Raw genomic sequence first — 18,373 nt, 5'->3', positions numbered from 1 at the left:
CTTCTCTCTTATCTTGATCTTGGTAATTTAATTATGTCTTAATTTTGCATTTACAAAGGAATAATGTTATCATTATTACAATTTTTTTACTCTCTGATATGACACCGTGTAAGTAGCACACGGAAATGAATCTTTTTAGGATTTCTGCATGATATCCTACAAGCTATACATCATTTTCCTGCATTATTTCAAAACACTATTTGTTTAGGAGTCGGGATACCATGATTAAGACTTTTATTAATCAATTCATTATGTACAAAATTGTATATAAACCAAACTTAGTCAAAGTGAAATACCTCAAGTTTCTTAGAAATGAAAATACATACATTTCAGCCATTAGGTTATCAAATAATCAAAATCAGTCTTTGAAATTACTTCTTTTTTTTGTTAACTAAGACCAGCTATTTTTATGTAGTTTCGATACAGAACAAGACATAAACGGTGGGTATAATTGTCCTGGTATTACTAAAAGTCCTGAATAGTATAAATGTCCTGGGGAGCGTTTCATCAACATTTTCGTCCGTAAATGTTGTCAGGTCTGACAACTTTCCTTGATAATGATTGGCTGAGAGGCACTGTTACCACAGTAACTGTCGAATAAAAAAGTACTTGTCGGATAAAACATCTGACAAGTCCTTTCATGAAACGCTCCCCTGGTAGTTTGTATCCTTTCTCGCGTTATTAAAAACATTAAAAGTATAGAGATGTACAAATTGACGTCCGATAAAAATAATCCGTAGTGTGGATTCTTTACAATTTCAAATTATGAATATATATATTCGATTTTATTACGATAACACTATCAAAAATATACAATCTCAAGCAGTCCAAAGACTGAAATATGCGATTGTTTACAAACAGCATCATAACAAAAATTTAAAGTAAACATTATAAGTAAATATTCAAATACAATACACAAATTCATACAAACGAAAAAATGTATCATAAATGCATAAAAATGCAGGAAGGGAAATATACTAAAAAAGGAAAGAGGGGGTGGGGAGGGGAAAACCAGGACCCAGAAACCGACCACTAACAAGAGCCCCAAATCATTGCAAATCAACGGTAAACCCAAACCACACACACACAACTACCCTGAATCTCAGGGGGTCTCACCTGTACAAAATTACTAAAATAAAATACCAATAACCATACTACAAGCGGAGGTGTCAATAATGAAAAAAGGGGGAAATGGAAGCAAGAGATAAGTCAAAAGAAAAGGGAAAGTGAAAGGTGGGAAGAGAAAAAGAGGCAACCTTTAAAATAGAAACTCAGAATACAATACAATATATTTAACAATGATCAGTAAAGGAGGGCAAGGGCCCCAAAAAACAACAATGTAAGTTACAAAAAAGGGTAAGTATAGAGATCAAGATTGAGATTCCCTGCAAACGTACATTTCTACATTCTCATTGTATCATCACATTGTCATGCAAGAAGTGTACTCAATTATTATTGCACATGGGAGGATAAATTGCGAACTATTTTAAACGTGTGCAAGGTGTAAATCTAAACCTGAGGAGTATATAGCAACAAGTAATTCCCAAATGGAAGAAAAAAAAGAAAAAGCAGATACAAAAAAGGAAAGAAAAAAGGGGAGGGAGAGAGGGAAAGAGAACGATTCAGTAAGGAATAGACAAAATTGGAAAGAGAAAGAGAGCGGAGAAAAGGGGAGAGGAAAGAGGGGAGAAGCAAGACCACAAGGGGTGAATAATTAGATTTTTTTTAAAATCATAAAGGAAAAAGAATTTTAAAAGTAGCAGACAATTTCAAGAGAGGAGAAATAAAAAGAGAGAATAACAGAAGATTGAAGGAAAAAGAAGGAAAGATAGAAAGTAGAGAGAAACGAGGAGAGAGAGAAAAAACAGGGGAAGAATGTGGGAAAGTACTGTATATTTACAAAACACACAAGATAGAAATGGAATTAAACAAGTTTTAGGTCATTGATTGTCTTCACTGCTTAATTGAGGTAGGAATGATATTTGGTACCTAGAAGTATGGCATGGTGTGCGGCGAAGACGGTTAGAATTCCTCAACTGACGGAAATTTGGCAAGAAATCTCTACGTTGTGGAAGCATGGATGCAGCTTGTACAAAAGATCTGACTAACAACGTAAGCAACTGCAATTAAATACCAGAAACGAATGATCGGACTGAAAAATATTTAAAAAGCATGACTGACAACTATAATTTAAAGTGCATGTATTCGTTTACTATGCGCTATAGAAATGCGATACTACCATCATTTTTTGGCTAATTTGTGGAAGACCGTATTACTATCAATCATCAGTCAGGATAATTTAACTTAAACTAGCACGAATACCAATTTCGTCACAATATAGGATGAAAGCATACTTTACAGGGCATTTTACTGTAAGCTCAATTTAGTCTACCTTCTTTTTATGATGCATTTGTCTTTCCTATTATTATCAAATATTGTGGTTACTATACTTTTTATGTTGAAAAAATACGTACAGTATGTACACTGGGCCTACTAATGAAAATACGCTAAATAGAATTGTTCGATGTGCTTTTTGCGAATGAAAAAAAAAGAATTGCATTAAACGATATAAAACATCTGATGGGATATTTTAGCCACAAGGTATATAAAAAAATACGAACAATTTAAATCTAATTGTTGTGAGTATATTGTTTCTAAGCGTTTTAGGATTATGTTACAAGAGTGAGATGGTGATTTTCATGGTCTTTCAACTTTAATTTGCTTCAAAGTTTCTATAAAACAATCTTGAATGGTATGCCTCTTTAAATTCTATTTTATAAAGACTATTGAGTATACCATTCATGATGATGCCACAATACGCAAAATGATAGCAATGGTTCTACAAGAATTCCTTGCGCCATGCAGGCATTGTGCCAGCTTTTCATAGTTAATGATTTATTTCAATATTGATTGGAACTTGGACTATTTTAGATTACCATGGTAACGACCGACTTTGAATCTGCTTAAACTATTTTCCATGACAACGACTGAATGTACTTTATTATTTAAAAGAAAATCCTTCTCTTATAAAGCAAGCTCCCTATTCAATAAACTCCCATTTTCAGTTCAATCCACCAATTCTATAAATTACCAATTGGCCAAACATTTATTATAACAAAGTATCTTCTAGTATTCCTTCCTTTTTGTTTGTTTTTGTTTTCTTTTTTGTGTTCATTTTATAGATTATAACTTTTTATGTCAATTTTCACTGGTATTTATGTATATATTATCATGTTTATGGTCTATTTTATGTTTGTAAAGGGGGAGGGCTTCGTTGTAAAGCAGTTTTATAACTGAATCGAACTATCCTCCACCTTATTTTATCATATGTTATAAATAAAACATGAATAAATAAATAAATAATTATAGTCAGTGGCGTACCGTGGGTCACAGCATTGGGGGGGGGGGGGGGAACAAGCAAAAATTTTGAGTCACTTAGTGTTCGCGCGCTCAGTTGTCATGTATACTGACCTAATAGAGACATTTTAAGGAAGCACTTGTAGTCATTGTTATCATGAATAACATACGCATCTCAGTAATCAAATAATGCGGGCGCGAAGCGCGAGCTGAAAGTATTTGATATTCAGACTAAAAAAGGGACATTATAATTGAATTTTTGTAATCATGATACGTACCTGTCTCGCTAAACAATGCGAGCGCGAAGCGCGAGCCGAAATTTTTGTATATATTGACCCCGAGATCTTAAGGACTATATTTTAGGAATCCCTTAATAAACATGGGGCAATTACTTTAAGTAGTCATGCAAAAGAAGCATATGTCACTACATAAAACAATAATATATTTGGTGTATATTGACTTGAAACGGGAGGTTTTCGTACAACAGGTTTATATATCTCGTTAAACAGACAATGCGAGCACCAGGAACAATGAAGACATATAGGCCCTGAGCAAATTATGTTTCATTATGATAAAAAATGTTTCCTATGTAATATAACATGATTATAATATAATATACCATTTTAATGAATAATAATTTCTTCTTTCCCTCTACGTTCCTCTTCCTTTCTCCCTCTTTTTCTCCTTTTCCCCGTTTTTTTTTTTTTTTGGTCAGCCAATTGGGGTAGTTACGCCACTGATTATAGTGACCTAGAAAGCAGCAGATTGGGCCTTGGTGGTGATATTGGGTGCAAAACGAGAGAATTCAACGATATACTCCTTGACCAGGGCCATTGAAACACCGCCGTTGAGATGAAGTTTGACCATGTAACGGTGATTCCATGGAGGCATTGTCACTCCGATGGTCAACACTCTTTCGTTTGTACTAACTCCTTGAGACTGTGAAGATGATGACCAGCTCTTCATACAATCGTCCATCTAAATGGAAATGATGAAATTTTATCATAACTCAATTGCAACGCAAATAGATGATAGTGACGTGCATGCAAGATGAAGATAGGTCGAGGTTTGCAGGGATAGGCTGCAGTATTGAGTAGAGATTCTATACCGGACTGAATATTTTGGAGAAAGGTTGACCAGTTTCTTACAAGGTCGAAATATGCAAAGTATGACACCATCCGGGGGTCACCAGCGAATTTTATCGTAGTGTTCATGGGCGGTGGGGAGGGGCACGGGCGCAAGTGCCCCGGATGTCATTTTCTGGGGCGCAAAAAAAGGCAAAATTAAAAATTCGGGTGATGGAATGCGGGGTGCATTGACTTCATTCTCTTCTATTGCATCGGGAAGTAAATTTTCGATACAGATACGCTACTGATTGCCATATCAACAAAAATTTAATGAACAATGCTTACCCCTGCACAGCTACACAGAGCCAGACAGCAGCATGGCCGTAATCCCATGACGGTCTCGACAGACTGGACACCAACTGATGCGTTCAACAGTTCAACTCCACACTGTGGATATTGATCAATGGGATACTCTGATAATGAAGAACATCTGAAGCCTTTCCTTTAATTGTGTAACCTGAAGGTTTCTTGTCCTGACCAAGGACCACAGTTTCCAAGCTCAAACCTGAATCAATTCAAAGGTTATATACATGTATAATATTATCTAGGGGTCCAGGGACCGAGGAGCCGTGGCGGGGACTGGGGGTTTCAGCACCCTCACAATGCTTTTTTTTTTCAGTATACCATAATACAAAAACGTGAAAATGACGATAAATCTGCATGTGATTTTTTGCCTTATCAGCCCACATTTTTTTACTTAGCCCTCTTCCAAAACGGCCCCTATCACATTCTTAAAAAAAGTACGTACAAATAAAAATGCGTCAGAAAGAATCGCGTCAATTAAAGAACTCGTCATCGGGGGGGGGGGGGGGGCTCCTTGTCACAATTCTACCCTCTTTTGCATTTTGCTTCATAAAAATATAATTTATGTGAGGTTCAAATTGTCTATCCAAATTTTAGTAAAGAATGTGGCAGGACTTTAACATGTTACATTACAGACATCATTACATCTCTCATGTTACGTTTCAAAGAAACATCATAGGCCAAGTTTGTAAGCTAATATAAGGTTATAAGAATTATAGTAACATGGTAATATACAAACCTTGATAAACCTCGGCTGACAGGAGAAGAAGACGATGATTAGTAAGGAAAGCACGACCAGATGTCATGTTAGATCGAGGTGGTGATTCGGGCTCAGGATTAAAAATGACATTGTCAAAGTATATGAACTGACTTACCGGGTGACTTACTAACATCGTTTCTTCGCTGTATAAAAGACCTGGTGAAAAAAAAAAGATAACTTTGAATAACGTCTAATTTCTCTTAAAAACACTGCCCAATTATGTTTCCATTTCCACTGTGATTTAATAAAGATCATTCTCCAAGCACGCTAGCCTTGTTTTGGGCTCTCTGTGGCAATTTCCAATTTCAAATATAATATATTCATACTCAGCATTCTTTTAATTCAACGGTCATTGAATCAGATTTGTAAAACAAATTACGATTACAACAGAATCGGGGGTTTTTGTGGGTGCATGTGTTTCATTTTTGTTGTATTATGTATTAGACCTATAAATAGGCCTACCTAAAATGCTCGTCGTGTGGCTTGCTATTTGTGTCAAGTTCGTAATTAACTACAGTTCACTCTGAAAAACAAAAGTGAAAATAAAGGGAAATCGGCCTAAACGAGTATAAGAGGGGAAGAGGAAATATAAGCGCCAGGAACAGTAGAAATAACAAAAATAAGTACATGTATTTCTAAATAGCTTTGTGAAGTTTCGAAATTACAACCCTTATATGGAAGCGAATCTCGAACTCCTGTTTACGGAAGCTTAAAGGACAATAATCATACTTATCAAGTTGACATGACGACATGGGCGGAAATCCCAGGGGGACAGGGGGGACGTGTCCCCCCTACTCAAAATAGTAGGGGGACACAATATCAAATGTCCCCCCTACTATTTTTTGTCTTTTATGATGGTAAGAAATACATCATTCTAAATCGAAATAAAACATGTATTTTGGGACGAGTTGGGACGAGATGACCGTACTTTTTGGATGATAACCTTTTTTTTTGCTTTTCAAATTTTCCCGCCCCTTGTCCCCATAGGCGGATCCCGGAGGCCGAGCCCCCCCCCCCCCCCTATTGGCGGAGCAAAAAGAGAAAACAAAAGGGAAAGAAAGAAGGAAAAAGGAAAAAAAAGAGGGAAAAGAGAGGAGAAAAAGAAGAGAAGGCGACGAGTGCATAAAATAAGATGAAGGGAAGACTTGGAAAATAAAAAGACTCTTTCGTGCCACTATATAAAATTTTCGCTCGCGCTTCGCGCTCGCATTGCCTGTTAGGTGATTTACATATCTTGTTCAATATGGAGCTCAAATATCAAGTTTAGAAGTAAATATACAAAACATATTTCACCTTGGAGATCGAACTTTCATTATTGTGTGTGATTTACAAATTGATTTTTAAAAAGTGCTCTGTAAAAATGTCAGTTTTATGGTCTGAATAATTTTATCAACATTTGCTGCTTGCGCTGCGCGCTTGCAAATTTTGATTTATCAGGTACCTATTATTTTCGTGTATTCCATAAAGTTTTCAAAATATCCCTTTTCAGGTCTGATTGTCAAGACGTATCAGCTAGCGCTGCACGCTGGCATTTTGATTGGCGAGTGATATGAATGTTTCAATATTGATTATACAACAAACTACTTAAAATCCTCTTTCATGACGGTTTATCAAAAATTTTAGCTCGCGATTTGCGCTCGCATTAATGGTTAAAAATAAATCATATTAACTGATGCATCCTATTCATAATTACAAACGTGAAATTTCCAGTTTTTATGCCATAATATCATCAGATTTCGCGCCCTCTTTAGGCATTAATAAATATGATATTAATTTAATAATTAAATTGTCCCTTTTGTTTCATCTCGCACTTAGCAAGAGGAATAGGAAGATAGTCATCATTTTCATAACATGTCGTAAGGATGTCCCGGTCCTATGTCAAAACTCAAAGTAATAATAATGACAATTTTAGCTCTTTTTTTAAAGTGCAATCTATATCCACCTTACAATTTTCCTACAAAGTGCTTGAAATATAAAGCGGTAATTGACTCTTTTTTCAGATCGGAATATCAAAGTTTCATGATTTTCATGATTAAAGATGTATTTAGAATGCCTAGATTCTAGGTCTAAATATGAAACACGCGCGCGCATGTTTATTCAAATACTCAACTTGTTCTATATTTAAATCATTATCCAGTTTCAGATCACAATATCAAAATTTTTCTGCTCGCGCTTTGTGCTCGCATTATTAATGTAGGAAGACCCCCTATTACTCATCCTTTTCATGATTTACAAAACATTAATTTCAATTGATTTATTTTATTTAAACACGGTAAAAAGCCCTCGATCAGCCTATGGCTGTTTACAAAACACGAACAGAGTGGCCCATTTTTAGGTCTAAATCTCGATTTTTTTTCTGCTCGCGCTTCGCGCTCGCATCAATTGTTGAATTATATATCTATCCTGTTCACGATTACAAAAATTGATTAAAATTTTCCATTCTTTCTTTAGAAATTTTCAGCTCGCGCTTCGCGCTCGCATTTTTTTATTGTTGAAATATGTAACGCCTTCATGGCTAAGTGCAAGCAGTCCTTAACAGGTACCTTTTCAACAGGTACGTATATAAAAAATTTTTGCTCGCGCTATGCGCTCGCATGATTAATACTCATCTTGTTCATGATTTACAAAACATGAATAGAGTGTCTCGTTCAGTAAATATTATAGGACTAAATCTCGAAATTTTCCGCTCGCGCTTCGCGCTCGCATCAATTTTCTTCTTATATACCTATTCTGCTTGAGATACAAAAGTGCTTAGAATTTCCATTCTTTAGGTGAAAATGTCCACAAAAAAAACAGCTCGCGCTCGCATTATTTGATTGTTAAATGCTAACTGCACGCAGTCTTTAACAGGTATCTTTTCCATCAGTTCATTTCTGCTCGTGCTTTGCATTTGTAGTAATTATTAAGTTGCATACAGATTTTTTTCAGGATATCAAACATTGCCCAGAATGTTCAAATTTTAGGAAAAAATACATAAAATTTCAAAAAATTAGCTCGCGCTTCGCGCTCGCATCATATAAATAAGGATTATGATATTATATATGAATTTATAAGAATAAAGCTAAAAACTGACTAATGAGGACTACCCCTTAAAAGAAACAAACACAAATCATCTTCGAGCTGCCGATCGGGGAAAATATGGCTGAAACAAATTTCCGCCCCCCCTCCTATTGGCGAAGGCTGGATCCGCCCCTGTGTCCCCCTACCTTTTGGAAGAGATCTCCGCCCCTGCATGACGAGATCGGGATCTATCCATGTCTTCACCAATTGAATACCATGCAGAGCCTGGCACCTTTTACGACTTTACAATATCGTATAATTCATTCCTTTATTTCAAAACTATCTTGCCTTCTTACAGTCCACATTTAATTTTGGATCCTATTCCTAAGTTATTTACCAGCAAGGAACTGATCATAAGTCAGTCCATTCCTCATTGATGTACGACCATGTTCAGTAGAAGAAGCAATCCTTCCAGCTGCATCATGGATAGCTTCTGAGGCTTGACGATGACTCGTGTGTTTGGAAGGTAGTGAGTCGATCACTTGCTGAGAGGCAGGGTCAAATTGATACTGGGCCTGGGTCGTCTGCGGGGGGGGGGGGGGTGGAGGACATCGAAATTCAAATCAATTTGTAGAAATGGAAGGACAAATCACTCATAATAAACTCGTCAGAGATAATACACCAAAACCGCATATCGAAGAGGCAAAATAACGCAGTAAAACGCGCCCATTAACAAAACAGTGTGCTTGTGGTAAAAGTTGACTAAAAGAGAAAGTTGAACGACTATGATAATTAAAAAAATAGGAAATATAAATAGGGCCTATACATCAAGCACTTTACAAGCCATTGAATATGGCGCTAAAATCTTACATTGGTTAATGCGTCGTGTGGCTATCGTAATGACCTTTTCTATTGTGTATCTGGATTAAAATATTCCTTGTATTTATAATTAAAAACATCCAATAAAAAATCGTCACCCAAAATTTAAGGACATCACTTTCAAGGGGGGGGGGGGCACACTTGTGTTTTAACGACGTATATTCCTCTCAAAAGGGGGCACGAGCCCCCCTTGATCCTTCAATGTCTTAAATTTCATATTTACTGAACGAGAAAATGATAATGAAGATGTGGCCTACCATAGTACTCTGTAGGAGAATGGTTTCACTCAAAGAAATTGGTGTATTCATCTATCATTAATGAAACTGCAAAGGAAAATTCATAGCTTTTACATTACAGCATTTAAAAAAATCATGCAGGATATTAGGGGCATCAAAAACCTTCACATTAGATGATGGGGGGGGGGGGTGAGGGAGCATAAAATGACAAGGAGAGGAAATGGAGGAGAGAGAAAGTAATACGGTTATAGGAAAAAAATGAAATAATTTTTAGCCCACCAAAGGCCTTTTATTGAGTCATATAATTTCAAAATATACACATACAAATTATTACAAAATCAACAAATGAACTCAAACAGTTTTAAAAAACTTCACATTTCTCTTAAATAAATAAAGAATTAAATGAAGTGACATCCATTTAGGATTTAATTTATTAAACACACCCGCGATATAAAATTGATATATCTCTCATCTTCATAATACTGCATATATATTTTTTTTTGCAAACACAGGTTTTTACAATTTAAGTTTTATAGAAATATAATGTTGTTTCATTATACATACCAAACAATTCAATGCATCATTTCTTTTCTCGTCAAAAGGTACTCGGGTAGTGGTGATCCGGGAACAACTAACAAAATACAATCTGAACCTGCTCAACTACGCAAAGAAGAACAAGAATAATAGCAAAAATATCAACCAACAATGATAAATCGATGAATAAAGTAATCCGTAACGAAAGTGACCTCCGATTCTCATAAACAGTTCAATGACATATAATGAAATTATCAGTCATTTCAGTAGCTGACCAATAAGCGGAACTCATATGCTTATCAGCTCCTTTATTCATGATAATGGACTGTCTATTTTTTTGTAAGGAAGGGGCTTTCTTTGATTGTTTGATTGACCAGTTTTATACAATTCTTCAAGATTTTTTTATACTATTTCTCTTTTTGTGTGTGATATTCATGTTTACATGTAATACTTTTTTATCAATAATTATTGAGTTTGTACCCAACTCTTTATAATTTATGGTTAAATATCCGTGTAGTAATTGCAATAAACCAGTAAAGAGTAACCAAAAGGCACTTTTATGTACCTCATGTGAAAAATGGGCTCATTATAGTGTGCGAGCGGGGGATTCTAAAATCCAAATATGATGATTTAAACGAAACTTTTGAAAAACTGGCAGTGTACCGTTGCATTTTGAAACAATTTCCTTTTGGGGACCAGGAAACTATTTTGTATTTAGAAAGTTACGTTATGAATAGTTCACGTCTTCAGAAACATGGTTAAACTATGATTGTTCAAACCATTGACGCTTATAAGATTGCATTAGTAAGAAATTTTATAAAATGAGAAGAATAGATCTGAAAACCAAAGAACTTTAAGTTACGTGGCTAGAGATTAAAAGAACAAAATAATAGTAGTTCGATTTTTGTTGGTATTTTATATAGGAGGCCTTCCTCACTTAAAGCAAATGTTGAAAGAGTTTTATTGTAACTAAATTTAGAAGGGTGTTGGAAATTATTAAACCACTAAAATGTAAGCTCTTTCACCAATTACTGTTCATCTCTCCTTTCATTGACTCTGTATAATTCTCAGTTCTCACTTATAAGTTCTTAATTTCTCTTTCAGACCCAAAGACTCTTTACGCCAAGAATGTAAATCGATTATTTGTACCCAGTGCGTCTATGGTAAATTGCCGATTCGTCCACTGCCAACTGGTCCACTCACCTAATGGTCTACCTCCATTTAGTCTAATGCCATTCCGCCCATCAACATTTCGTCTAACAACCACTTGGTCCAATGCAATAACCACTGGGTCCAATCATCACTTCGTCTAATCACCATTTCGTCTATTACAATTTCGTCTAATAACCAGTTGGTCTAATATCCATTTTCTTTCATTCCTTTTGCACATTTAACACTAAAGTTTAATCAGACCAAATGGTGTATGGACTAAATGGCTATTGGACCAACTGGTTATTAGACGGAACGGCATTAGACTAAATGAAAGTATACCATGTGGTGAGTAGACTATCTGATGGTAGACCAAATGGTAGTAGACGAGTTGGCAATTGGACGAATTTGCATTAGACGAATCGGAAATAAACCACGTCTATGTTCTCTGAAGGGGCTTTCACAATCGCTCTTGTGATCGTTTGTGATTTGGTCACAATAATTATCTTGCACACAATCGCAACGGTTATGAGCAGTCGCACCACTAATTGTGAAAGGGGCAGGTGGGGAACAACAAATTAAAATAAGCAGAGCTGACATTTAGGTTAGACTTGTCAATTTATTAACAAGAGTAGACATTTAAAGCAAGAGCGGTGGAAAAAAATCATCGCAGGAAAAAATGCCCTTTCTTCAAAATGGAAAGTGCCCTTTTTCAAAATGAATACCCTTTTTGAAGTAAAACATAATACATTTTATGTTAGAAAATCACCTATTTTTTGGCTCGCGCTTGCATGAATTACTGTTTAGTAATGTACTCATTCTGTCGTTGGTTACAAAAATGCTTAGAATGTCCAGTTTTTAAGGTGGAATTTCACAAGTTTTCAGTTCGCGCTTCGCGCTCGCATTATTTGATTGGTGCCCGGATCGGTGAGATATGTATCGTATTAATCAGTCACTAAATGCAGTCCTTATCAGGTCCCTTTTCTGGTCAGTATATAAAAAATGTCAGCTCGCGCTTCGCGCTCGCTTCAATTTTTTGGTTAGATACACAACTTTTTCATGATAACAAAACTGCCTTAACAATAATTATTATAGCGTCATAATTGACCTACAAGCGAGTTTCACAACTTCAGATTTGGAAATTTTTCCAAACTGCTTGCTCGCTCGCTATGCTCTCTCACGGAAAAAATTGAGCCTAAATATATATCAAACAGAAATAACTTCAAAAAGGCTCTGCTCAACTTAATTGCTATGCAAACACACAACTACTTCACGCAGATGATAATCCCATGGTGAAAAAAATGCAAATTTTGACATATTACAAGTTCCCTTTTTTGGCTTTGTTCCCCCAAACGAAAATACGTTCCGCCGCCCCTGATTTAAAGAATAGATACAATCCAACTTCACTCGATCGAAATGAACTCCAAGACATGCCCCGAGAAAACTCTCCCCAAGTGTAAATTACCACCCTTTTTATAGAGAGCTAGATCGAGCAAAGGATCCTTGAGCTAGTTTCTATCCTTCTCCCAAGAACAATATTTGTCCTCAGCTGACGGTCAGTCAGGGGCTGCGCGCAACTGAAAGACTGTCCTTGATGTTGCATAACACGAGGGCAGACTCTTATGACGAGCGAGACCTTGGACTTAATATGCAAAACATATCTGTCATGTCCTCAGCGTGAGGTCAGACCATAGAGCTATTAAACTCTGTAATAGCTCTATGGTCAGACGAAGTCGCACGCGATATGCACGCGACTGAGATCTGTTATCGCTATAGGCGAGGCCGCACGCGACTGAAAAACTGTCCTTGTCGTTACGTTAAGGCCACCGCACACCTTACGACTGTTCGCGATCCGATTTTGGAACAAATCGCATTTTGCTCATTTTCTGAAAATGTGAATGGAACATATCATTTTATTTGAGGTTAAAATTAATTGAAAGAATACTAATATAACCATTTGAAAGATTGCAAGCTTTTATTTTTGAGTAAAGGTCAAATTAGTTTCAAATCGTAGCCAATCATACGACTGCTATGACGTCATTACGACTAGATATTGAATTCGCTTTTATTCTAAGAAGGATGATAGCTTATAGTCACACATATGAACATGGGTATTCGTATGATGATTAAGAACATTACGAAGTAAGATATTCCAAGTCTCAATATTAGCATCAAATTCTACTACATTTTATTCTGAAATCGGGTCGCAGACCAATCGTAAGGTGTGCGGTCGCCTTAAGCGAAACTTACAAAGTGTGACCTCAGCTGGGAATGCTGGGAGGACGAGGCAGAACGAGATGTAAACCCGCAACTATACAGGACTATGCGATTTACTGACAAGCTCGAGAAGGCGTTGCTCTTACTGAATACTGAGCACTGGCGGATCGGGAGGGGGGGGGGGGCAAAGCCGGCCCTAGCCCCCTATTGAGAGGCGCCATTAAAATTTGTAATGTAAAAATGCCGTTAAAAGAGAGAAAGAGAAGTGTGTCTACCTTTTGAAAGTGAAGATCTTTCAAATGTCACTATTTTGGGTTGAAACCCTTTTTTTTCTTGTCAAAATTTTTCCTCGGGAAAATGTACGTGCCCCCCCCCCCTTTGGAAAATCCTGGATCCGCCCCTGATACTGAAACTGTTGATAGTATACTACAAATACAAATTCGTGACAATATCATTATCAAATAATATAATTTTGACGGGTGATTTCAATTGCAACATGAGTGATAGAATAAAATAATTTAGGATATTTGTCGTACTTATCAGCTTAATCAGATAATTCACGAACCTACACGAGCAACACCAAACATTCGTATACAATCATCAATTTAATAATTGCCTCTAATTCGATTGAAAATGTTAAGTCGTGAGTAATCTCCATTGGTTTTAGTGACCACTGTTTGACTTTTGTAGCTCTTGTGAAAAGGAAACACACAATGTTTCATTTCAAAATAAGAAAATTTAGGTATTCTCGCAACTTTGATGAAAACAGATTTCGAGATGATTTGAAAAATCAAAATTGGAATGATTTCAATGACGAATGCATTTAGGATGCACATTTCATTTCTGTCAGAAGAAAAAGAAATGGGATAGCTTGGATTCCAAATGAATACATTAAATTGGCACGTGACCGTAAATTCTTTAAGAAAAAAATTAAGAGTGTTTACTAATGAAATTTTTTAAAGTACTATCGAAACAATTCAAATAATTTGAACAAATTCCTTTGTGTGATATGCCTCTTATAGGCTTAGCGAAGTAGTATTGGTATATTAAAATAAACTGAGACAATTCAGGTTCATTTTATCACGATTGTTATTGTCTCTTTCTGGGATATACAAAATAGGCTTAAAATATGAATCAGTGAAACTAGAACACATAAAATGCATACACACATTGCAATACTCACGTCATGCCATGTACAGCTACATACAGTATAATACTTAAATCCCAATATGGTACAGTTTTGCAAATGACTGTATATCCACTATAGGCCTACTGATATTCTGCATTATGCGTACATCGCACGCAGTGTTTCCACACATGCATCCAAAACAAATATCCCCGAAACTGAATCTCAGATTTCCCGAAATTCATGAATTCTATGCATAGACATTTCCAGGAAGTTTCAATTTTTTTTTTAAATCGGACATTGAAAAGGCGAGCAATATTTAAAGTTTACACTTTGTAAAATATTGGGTAAATATGCACCGTGAAGGTAATTATGTGTCCAACCAACATTGGGCATTTGATTGATTCTTTATTTCCATGCAAAAATTGACAATATTTCAAGGTAAAATAACAATAAACAGTCATTGCATGGAGGGGACAGTAATAAGCACAAAGGCATGAAAAAGGACGCCCCTCTTTTGGGCATTTTTATTTATCCAGTGTGATGAAAGTTTTGCCCATTCTTAAGTAATTGCTGCTTATTTTTTAACCTTACTGGACAATATGCTTCCCGCGTTGGGCCGTGTGGTCCAGTGGTTAGAGCATTGGACTCATAATCGCAAAGTTGTGAGTTCGAATCCCAACTCTGCCATTGTCTCCACTATGATAAAAAGGCCCGAGAGTGATATCTGTCGTCTATAACGTCAGCCACCATGGGCGGAAATCCCAGGGGGGACGTGTCCCCCAACTCAAAATAGTAGGGGGGACACAATATCAAATGTCCTCCCTACTATTTTTGGTCTTTTATGATGGTAGGAAAAACTTCATTCAAAATCGAAATAAAACATGTATTTTGGGACGAGATGACCTTACTTTTGGGATGAGAACCTCTTTTTTTTTTTTTTTTGCTTGTCAAATTCATTTTCGTCGAAATGACCTTAAATTTTGGGGGTGATAACCTTTTTTTATGCTTCTCAAATTTTCCAGCCCCTTGTCCCCCTACCTTTTGGGAGAAATTTCCGCCCCTGTCAGCCACTATGACTGATTAACCTAGACGTAAAATGTTTCATAGGTAATTGGTTATATACCAGCTTGGCGTTTACCAGCAAAATGCTGTCCTACCGAGTTCCTACGGGAGTTACCACAAACAGAAAACTGCCCGGAATTGGTTGGACACATAATTGCCCTCGTGTTTGTTAAAATTTTACCTTTATATTTCTTCTTTTTTTTTGCTTGTCAAATTTTTACGTGGACGAAAAGTCCTTTTTTATTATTGAAAACCTCCCTTTTATGTCATTTTTTCCTCGGTAAAATGTGCCCCCCCCCCTTGGAAAATCCTGGATCCGCACCTGAGTCTAGTGGTCCCCCACCCAAGTATTATTTGCTTTGAAAAAAGGGGTAAATGAGCAACCCAATGTTTCCCCCATACAGTTACACAGCGCAAATCCCTCTTGATTCTTTTCTTTCTTCTTTCCTTTTTATACCTCCATGTTTTTTCTTTTTCTCTCTCTTCACTACTTGAAAAATAAGGGGTGGGAGGGGGACGAAGGTCGCAACTTGCCCCTCATAAGGAGTGTGTTATTATAATAAGCCTAATTATGTATGCTTAGCGCAGTAGTACTGATACACTAAAATAAATTGTGACCATTAGGTACATTATTTGTATCACGATTGTCTTCTTCAAATTCAAAATGATCTGGGATATACAGACTAGGCCTATATTAATCAGTGAAACTGGAACATAAAATGTAAACACACATTGCAATACTCACGTTACGCCATGAACAACTACATGCAGTATAGGCCCTAATATTTAAATCCCAGTATGGTACTTTTGCAAATGAATAGGTCTTTTGTGAGATCACTTCCACTAAACTGATATTTTGCACTATGCATACATCGCACGCAGTGTTTCCACACATCCAAAACATATTTCCCCGAAGCTGAATCTCAGATTTCCTGAAATTCATGAAATCTATGCATAGAAATTTCCTGAAAGTTTCAAATTTAATTTGTTTAACAAAAATCGGACAATAACAAAGCAAGCATTTTAGTGGTTTTCCACCCCAAGTATTATTTGCTTTGAAAAGGGGGGTAATTGCGCGACCCAATGTTTCCCCCAAACCAAAGTTATACGACGCACGGCCCCATCTGATTCTTTTCTGCCTCATTTTTCACCCTTCATCTCTCTCTTTCTCTCTCTCTCTTGACTTCTTGAAAAATAGGGGGTGGTAGGGGGCCCCTGATAAGAAGTGTGCTATAGCTTAGGCCTATGCTTATCGCAGTAGTACTGATACACTGGAATAAATTGTGACCATTACATACATTTTGTCACGATTGTCTTCTAGTTCAAAATGATCTGGGAAATATAAAATAGGCCTCCATGAATCAGTGATACTAGAACATAAAAATTAATACAAATTACAAAACTCACGTCGCGCCACGAACAGCTACATGCAGAATGATATTTATGGTACAGTTTTGCAAACGGTAGGTCCTTTGTGAGACCAAATCTAATATATGCGTATATACGTCGCACTCAGTGTTTACACACATCCAAAACAAATTTCTCCGAAACTGAATCTCAAATTTCCTGTTGAATTCATAGGCATTTCCTGGGAATTTAAATTCAAATGAAATTTTGAACAAAATCGGACAATAATGCGCGCCTAAACTTGTGGTCCAAGCACTAGCGTACCTAAGGGGGGGGGGGGGGGCAGACTGCCCCCCCTGACGAGTCACAACTCATGCAGGGGACGTACCCCTGCCCCCCTGACGAGTCACAACTGATCCATTTGTAATGTAAAAATGCAATTAAAAACAGACGTGTGCCCCCTCTTTCGAACCTGAAGACTTTTTTTTTTTTTTTGCTTGTCAATTTTTTTTCGGGTAAGAAATCCTTTATTTTTGGTTGAAGACCTTCTTTTTTTCTTTTTTTTTTCCTTGTCAAATTTTTTCGAGGACGAAATATCCTCCAAAAATTTGCCCCCCCCCCCTTTGGAAAATCCTAGGTACGCCACTGGGTCCAAGTGACCAAAATCAAGGAATTTAACCTTTTTTGTTAAATTGCACATTTAAAAACAGCAGCATTATAAAATTAGAGAGCGGAGCGCGAGCAGAAAATTTTGAGCTACGTATGAGGCAAACAATAGCATGAATATTGAAACTTGCTACGTTTTTTTTTTCATTTCCCGAAAACTGTACCTGAAAATGATCCTGATTTTCCGGAATTCGGGAAATTTACTTCAAAGTGGAAACACTAATCGCACGCTTAATGTTCGTCGTTTTTTCGGTATATTGCCAATTCATCTACTGCCAACTCGTCCACTCACCACTGTCTATACCTTCAATAATTATTGATCTAAAGCCATTCCGTCCATCAACATTTCGCCTAACAACCATTTGGTCCACTTATCACTGTCTAATCACCATTTCGTCTCATTACCAGTTGGTCTAATATCCATTTTATTTTATTTTTCATTTTATTTTCAATTGGATCAATTGATAAATGGATTAAATGGATATTGGAACAACTGCTTATTAGACGACATTGTGAGTGGACGAAATAGGATTTAGACCATGTGGATAGTGGATGAACTGGTGGTAGACCTAATAACAGTATATAGATGAGTTGGTAATTGGACGAA

General features: G+C 36.5%; 1 pseudogene; it reads right to left on the bottom strand.

The window, feature by feature from the left end:
- Nucleotides 1–9,394, bottom strand: LOC135154604 (uncharacterized; annotated as a pseudogene).
- Nucleotides 9,395–18,373: the final 8,979 nt, after the last annotated feature.

The sequence above is a fragment of the Lytechinus pictus genome, chromosome 7 (assembly GCF_037042905.1).
Source record: "Lytechinus pictus isolate F3 Inbred chromosome 7, Lp3.0, whole genome shotgun sequence".
Taxonomy (NCBI): domain Eukaryota; kingdom Metazoa; phylum Echinodermata; class Echinoidea; order Temnopleuroida; family Toxopneustidae; genus Lytechinus; species Lytechinus pictus.
The sequence above is the reverse complement of the archived record's forward strand: the minus strand, read 5'-3'. Positions and strand labels throughout refer to the sequence as shown.